The 7,015-nt window shown below is 59.1% G+C and overlaps 1 pseudogene; it reads right to left on the reverse strand.

Annotated features, from left to right (window-relative positions):
• Nucleotides 1-7,015, reverse strand: part of LOC122550358 — a 104,502-nt pseudogene that overhangs the window by 6,604 nt on the left and 90,883 nt on the right.

Consider the following 7,015-nt stretch of genomic DNA (forward strand, 5'->3'; position numbering starts at 1 on the left):
GGAAAGAGTGGGGCAGTGGGATTGGTATAGGGCTATGGGGAAAGAGTGGGGCAATGAGATTAATTTGGGGATTGATACAGGGTGTTGGGGAGAGTGCGGTGCATTGGGATTAGTTTGGGATTGATACAGGTCTCAGGGATGGGAATAAATTGGGATTGATTCTGCGTGGTGCGATGGAATTTGTTTGGTATTGATACAGGGTTATGGGGTGGAATTAGTTTACAGTTGATAATGGGCAGTGAGGGTTGGAATAATTTGGGAATGTTATGGTGTAGTACTCTGCCTATAGTAACTGTGAATTCCTCAATACAAGGTGCGTCATAACTCCCAGTATTGGGCAGGTTGGCTGATCAATCTGCAGAATTTATGACATTGAGAATTGTGGGAAGAAGGGGCAACTATTCTCCTTTAAAGGAAAAGGGATTAATTCACAGAATCATAGAATGTGGAAGCAGGCCTTTCAGGCCATCAAATCCACATCAACCCTCTGAAGATATTCCGAACTAGACCCACTGCCCACTGTTAAACGGTCAGATGATTGCGGAGCCTGCTACATCACTCAGTCAGAACAACGCTAGGCTGATCACAGCTCCAATCCAGTTCCCTGTTTCCCCACAGCCCCAACTCTAGTTCCCTACTTTCTCCGAATAGTTTCCAATGAATTAGTTAGGAATTGTTGGTTTCTGCCTTAGAGGATCTAACAGCCCAGAGTCCACCAGCTCCCAGGCATTCCCACCCCCAGTCATCCTGACCCCCCAGCATTCCCACTCCCAGTCATCCTGAACCCCAGCATTCTCACTCCCAGTCCGTCACATCCCGAACCCCGGCATTCCCAATCCCACTCTATCACATCCCGACCCCCAGCGTTCCCACTCCCAGTCTGTCACATCCTGACCCCCCAGCATTCCCACTCCTGGTCTGTCACATCCCGATCCCCCGCATTCCTACTCCTGGTCTGTTATTTCCTGAATCACAGTCCACCCGGATACAGGGACATACCGGAGCAGCCGGGACCGGGATATCCAGCAGGACAGTCACAGGTGTCAGGAGCTACACAGACGCCATTGTTCTGACAGACAGGATTACAGACAGCTGCCAGACAGGGAGAGAGAGAGAGTGGTCATGGTTTAACACAGCAATATACACCAGCATCACAACACACAGCGCAGTGAGAGAACTGAGCAACTGGGGGGAGGATCGCTCTACACTGTCTCCATCAAAGCCTCCCAGGGACAGGGACAGCACGGGCAGGAAGCTGGACCTGTCCCCCTCTCTGATGTGCTGGGGTGTGGGGAGATGTACTCATCTCTCTCTCTCTCTCTCTCTCTCTGACTCGCTGGGGTGTGGGGAGCTGTACTGGTCTCCCTCGCTTTGATGCGCTGGGGTGTGGGGAGCTGTATGGTCTCCCTCGCTTTGATGCGCTGGGGTGTGGGGAGCTGTACTGGTCTCTCTCTCTCTGAAGCTCTGGGGTGTGGGGAGCTGTACTGGTCTCTCTCTCTCTGGCCCGCTGGGGTGTGGGGAACTGTACTGGTCTCCCTCTCTCTGATGTGCTGGGGTGTGGGGAGCTGGTGTTTCTCTCTGATGCGCTGGGAAGCTGTACAGGTCTCTCTTTCTGACTCGCTGGAGTGTGGAGAGCTGCAGTGGTCTCTCCCTCTCTGATGTGCTGGGGTGTGGGGAGCTGTACTGGTCTCTCCCTCTCTGATGCGCTGGGGTGTGGGGAGCTGTACTGGTCTCTCTCTCTGTGACCCGCTGGGGTGTGGGGAGCTGAACTGGTCTCCCTCTCTCTGACTCGCTGGGGTGTGGGGAGCTGTACTGGTCTCCCTCTCATGTGCTGGGATGTGGGCAGCTGTACTGGTCTCTCCCTCTCTGATGCGCTGGGGGGCTGTACTGGTCTCCCTCTCTCTGATGCGCTGGGGTGTGGGGAGCTGTACGGTCTCCCTCGCTTTGATGCGCTGGGGTGTGGGGAGCTGTATGGTCTCCCTCGCTTTGATGCGCTGGGGTGTGGGGAGCTGTATGGTCTCCCTCGCTTTGATGCGCTGGGGTGTGGGGAGCTGTATGGTCTCCCTCGCTTTGATGCGCTGGGGTGTGGGGAGCTGTATGGTCTCCCTCGCTTTGATGCGCTGGGGTGTGGGGAGCTGTATGGTCTCCCTCGCTTTGATGCGCTGGGGTGTGGGGAGCTGTATGGTCTCCCTCGCTTTGATGCGCTGGGGTGTGGGGAGCTGTATGGTCTCCCTCGCTTTGATGCGCTGGGGTGTGGGGAGCTGTATGGTCTCCCTCGCTTTGATGCGCTGGGGTGTGGGGAGCTGTATGGTCTCCCTCGCTTTGATGCGCTGGGGTGTGGGGAGCTGTATGGTCTCCCTCGCTTTGATGCGCTGGGGTGTGGGGAGCTGTATGGTCTCCCTCGCTTTGATGCGCTGGGGTGTGGGGAGCTGTATGGTCTCCCTCGCTTTGATGCGCTGGGGTGTGGGGAGCTGTATGGTCTCCCTCGCTTTGATGCGCTGGGGTGTGGGGAGCTGTATGGTCTCCCTCGCTTTGATGCGCTGGGGTGTGGGGAGCTGTATGGTCTCCCTCGCTTTGATGCGCTGGGGTGTGGGGAGCTGTATGGTCTCCCTCGCTTTGATGCGCTGGGGTGTGGGGAGCTGTATGGTCTCCCTCGCTTTGATGCGCTGGGGTGTGGGGAGCTGTATGGTCTCCCTCGCTTTGATGCGCTGGGGTGTGGGGAGCTGTATGGTCTCCCTCGCTTTGATGCGCTGGGGTGTGGGGAGCTGTATGGTCTCCCTCGCTTTGATGCGCTGGGGTGTGGGGAGCTGTATGGTCTCCCTCGCTTTGATGCGCTGGGGTGTGGGGAGCTGTATGGTCTCCCTCGCTTTGATGCGCTGGGGTGTGGGGAGCTGTATGGTCTCCCTCGCTTTGATGCGCTGGGGTGTGGGGAGCTGTATGGTCTCCCTCGCTTTGATGCGCTGGGGTGTGGGGAGCTGTATGGTCTCCCTCGCTTTGATGCGCTGGGGTGTGGGGAGCTGTATGGTCTCCCTCGCTTTGATGCGCTGGGGTGTGGGGAGCTGTATGGTCTCCCTCGCTTTGATGCGCTGGGGTGTGGGGAGCTGTATGGTCTCCCTCGCTTTGATGCGCTGGGGTGTGGGGAGCTGTATGGTCTCCCTCGCTTTGATGCGCTGGGGTGTGGGGAGCTGTATGGTCTCCCTCGCTTTGATGCGCTGGGGTGTGGGGAGCTGTATGGTCTCCCTCGCTTTGATGCGCTGGGGTGTGGGGAGCTGTATGGTCTCCCTCGCTTTGATGCGCTGGGGTGTGGGGAGCTGTATGGTCTCCCTCGCTTTGATGCGCTGGGGTGTGGGGAGCTGTATGGTCTCCCTCGCTTTGATGCGCTGGGGTGTGGGGAGCTGTATGGTCTCCCTCGCTTTGATGCGCTGGGGTGTGGGGAGCTGTATGGTCTCCCTCGCTTTGATGCGCTGGGGTGTGGGGAGCTGTATGGTCTCCCTCGCTTTGATGCGCTGGGGTGTGGGGAGCTGTATGGTCTCCCTCGCTTTGATGCGCTGGGGTGTGGGGAGCTGTATGGTCTCCCTCGCTTTGATGCGCTGGGGTGTGGGGAGCTGTATGGTCTCCCTCGCTTTGATGCGCTGGGGTGTGGGGAGCTGTATGGTCTCCCTCGCTTTGATGCGCTGGGGTGTGGGGAGCTGTATGGTCTCCCTCGCTTTGATGCGCTGGGGTGTGGGGAGCTGTATGGTCTCCCTCGCTTTGATGCGCTGGGGTGTGGGGAGCTGTATGGTCTCCCTCGCTTTGATGCGCTGGGGTGTGGGGAGCTGTATGGTCTCCCTCGCTTTGATGCGCTGGGGTGTGGGGAGCTGTATGGTCTCCCTCGCTTTGATGCGCTGGGGTGTGGGGAGCTGTATGGTCTCCCTCGCTTTGATGCGCTGGGGTGTGGGGAGCTGTATGGTCTCCCTCGCTTTGATGCGCTGGGGTGTGGGGAGCTGTATGGTCTCCCTCGCTTTGATGCGCTGGGGTGTGGGGAGCTGTATGGTCTCCCTCGCTTTGATGCGCTGGGGTGTGGGGAGCTGTATGGTCTCCCTCGCTTTGATGCGCTGGGGTGTGGGGAGCTGTATGGTCTCCCTCGCTTTGATGCGCTGGGGTGTGGGGAGCTGTATGGTCTCCCTCGCTTTGATGCGCTGGGGTGTGGGGAGCTGTATGGTCTCCCTCGCTTTGATGCGCTGGGGTGTGGGGAGCTGTATGGTCTCCCTCGCTTTGATGCGCTGGGGTGTGGGGAGCTGTATGGTCTCCCTCGCTTTGATGCGCTGGGGTGTGGGGAGCTGTATGGTCTCCCTCGCTTTGATGCGCTGGGGTGTGGGGAGCTGTATGGTCTCCCTCGCTTTGATGCGCTGGGGTGTGGGGAGCTGTATGGTCTCCCTCGCTTTGATGCGCTGGGGTGTGGGGAGCTGTATGGTCTCCCTCGCTTTGATGCGCTGGGGTGTGGGGAGCTGTATGGTCTCCCTCGCTTTGATGCGCTGGGGTGTGGGGAGCTGTATGGTCTCCCTCGCTTTGATGCGCTGGGGTGTGGGGAGCTGTATGGTCTCCCTCGCTTTGATGCGCTGGGGTGTGGGGAGCTGTATGGTCTCCCTCGCTTTGATGCGCTGGGGTGTGGGGAGCTGTATGGTCTCCCTCGCTTTGATGCGCTGGGGTGTGGGGAGCTGTATGGTCTCCCTCGCTTTGATGCGCTGGGGTGTGGGGAGCTGTATGGTCTCCCTCGCTTTGATGCGCTGGGGTGTGGGGAGCTGTATGGTCTCCCTCGCTTTGATGCGCTGGGGTGTGGGGAGCTGTATGGTCTCCCTCGCTTTGATGCGCTGGGGTGTGGGGAGCTGTATGGTCTCCCTCGCTTTGATGCGCTGGGGTGTGGGGAGCTGTATGGTCCCCACTGGGATGTGGGGAGCTGTATTGGTTTACCTCTCTCTGACCCACTGGGATGTGGGGAGCTGTACTGGCCTCTCTCTCTCTCTGACCTGCTGGGGTGTGGGGAGCTGTACTGGTTTCTCTCTCTGATGCACTGTGGTGTGGGGAGCTGTACTGGTTTCTCTCTCTGATGCGCTGGGGTGTGGGGAGCTGAACTGGTCTCCCTTTCTCTGACTCGCTGGGTTGTGGGGAGCTGTACTGGTCTCTCTGTGACCCGCTGGGATGTGGGGAGCTGTACTGGTCTCTCTCTCTGTGACCCGCTGGGATGTGGGGAGCTGTACTGGTCTCTCTCTCTGTGACCCGCTGGGGTGTGGGGAGCTGTACTGGTCTCTCTCTGTCTGATGCACTGGGGTGTGGGGAGCTGTACTGGTCTCGCTCACTCTCTCTGACCCGCTGGGGTGTGGGGAGCTGTACTGGTCTCTCCCTCTCATGTGCTGGGATGTGGGCAGCTGTACTGGTCTCTCTCTGTCTGATGCGCTGGGGTGTGGGAAGCTATACAGGTCTCTCTCTCTGATTCGCTGGGGTGTGGGGAGCTGTACTGGTCTCGCTCACTCTCTCTGATGCGCTGGGGTGTGGGGAGTTGAACTGGTCTCTCTCCCTCTCTGATGCCCTGGGGTGTGGGGAGCTGTACTGGTCTCTCCCTCTCTCTGATGCGGTGGGGTGTGGGGAGCTGTACTGGTCTCTCTCTGACTGATGTGCTGGGGTGTGGGGAGCTGTACTGGTATCTCTTTCTCTGTCTCGCACTTGTGTGGGGAGCTGTACTGGTGTCTCTCACTGATGCGCCTGGGTGTGGGGAGCTGTATTGGTTTACCTCTCTCTGACCCACTGGGATGTGGGGAGCTGTACTGGCCTCTCTCTCTCTCTGACCCACTGGGATGTGGGGAGCTGTACTGCTATACTGGTCTCCCTCTCTCTGATGTGCTGGGGTGTGGGGAGCTGTACTGGTCTCTCTCACTGATGCGCCTGGGTGTGGGGAGCTGTACTGGTCTCTCTCTCTCTCTGACCTGCTGGGGTGTGGGGAGCTGTACTGGTTTCTCTCTCTGATGCGCAGGGGTGTGGGGAGCTGAACTGGTCTCTCTGTGACCCGCTGGGATGTGGGGAGCTGTACTGGTCTCTCTCTCTGTGACCCGCTGGGGCGTGGGGAGCTGTACTGGTCTCTCTCTCTCTGGTGCCCTGGGGTGTGGGGAGCTATACTGGTCTCCCTCTCTCTGATGTGCTGGGGTGTGGGGAGCTGTACTGGTCTCTCTCTCTGTGACCTGCTGGGGCGTGGGGAGCTGTACTGGTCTCTCTCTCTCTGGTGCCCTGGGGTGTGGGGAGCTATACTGGTCTCCCTCTCTCTGATGTGCTGGGGTGTGGGGAGCTGTACTGGTCTCTCTCTCTCTCTCTCTGATGCGCTGGGGTGTGGGGAGCTGTACTGGTCTCTCTCTCCCTCTCTCTGACCCGTTGGGGTGTGGGGGTGTACTGGTCTCCCTCTCTCTGACCCGCTGGGGTGTGGGGAGCTGTAGCCTGTCACTCACGTTCACACTTGCTCTTGTCGTCAGTCCTGGAGCGGAAACCCGAGGAGCAGCTACAGCTGTAACTGCCGGCGGTATTATTACACAGCTGCTCACAGCCGCCCTTCACAAACTCCCCGCACTCATCGACATCTGCAGAACGGCAGCAAACAGAGCTCAGAGCGAGGGTCAAGTGACACCCATACCCTTCACTAACCCCCTTCGTCTGCATCACACGCCCCAGTCACGGCTCTGTGACTGAATCCGGGGGCAGGGGTGCAGGAGGGGGTGCTGGGGGGGCTAGGAGGAGGGACTGGGAGGCAGGAGGAGTGACTGGGGTCAGGAGAAGGGAGTGTGGTGCAAGACGAGGGACTGAGGGCAGGAGTAAGGACTTGGGGCAGGAGGAGAGAGTTGGGGACAGGAGGGGGAGTGAGGGGGGCAAAAGTATGGACTGGGGTAGATGGGGCAGGGTGCAGAGAAAATCAGCCCCAAGCTTGCTGAGTTGGTGTCGCCCCCTTTCAGGGACAGTGCTGAGTGATTGATGGTGTGTCTGTGTTTGGGTGTGT

Source organism: Chiloscyllium plagiosum, chromosome 5 (assembly GCF_004010195.1).
Source record: "Chiloscyllium plagiosum isolate BGI_BamShark_2017 chromosome 5, ASM401019v2, whole genome shotgun sequence".
NCBI lineage: Eukaryota > Metazoa > Chordata > Chondrichthyes > Orectolobiformes > Hemiscylliidae > Chiloscyllium > Chiloscyllium plagiosum.